Source organism: Bombina bombina, chromosome 5 (genome assembly GCF_027579735.1).
Source record: "Bombina bombina isolate aBomBom1 chromosome 5, aBomBom1.pri, whole genome shotgun sequence".
In the NCBI taxonomy this organism is placed as follows: Eukaryota; Metazoa; Chordata; class Amphibia; order Anura; family Bombinatoridae; genus Bombina; species Bombina bombina.
Window position 1 is genome coordinate 20,348,658 of NC_069503.1, and position 511 is coordinate 20,349,168.

A 511-nucleotide genomic window follows, 5' to 3' on the forward strand; every position below is an offset into this window, starting at 1 on the left:
ATATCTAGACTCTATTCTGCAACCCATCGTCCATAATATGCCATCATTTTTATTGGACTCTATTTCCTTAATTAAGGAACTAAAGAACATCAGATGATTAAAGGGAACCGAGTACCTAGTTACGCTTGACGTGGTGAGCCTCTATACAGTGATTCCACACCAACAAGGTATAGAAGCTATACGTAATCACCTGTATAGATATCCTTATGTAGGTCCTGATAAGGATTGGCTATTGGAACTGTTGGAATTCTGCCTCAAAATGAACTACTTTCGCTTTGAGAACAGGTACTTCTTGCAACTGCTTGGGACGGCGATGGGGTCAAGTGTGGCCCCATCATACGCCAACTTATATATGGCTGAGTTCGAACAACATCAAACAGAACTATTCCAGGATACTAGGATACGATTCTTTCGTCGCTATATAGACAATCTGTTTTTGATCTGGGAGGGCACAGAAAAGGAACTTTCTGAATGGTTCCAACAACTGAACCAGGTCCTACCAAATCTCCAG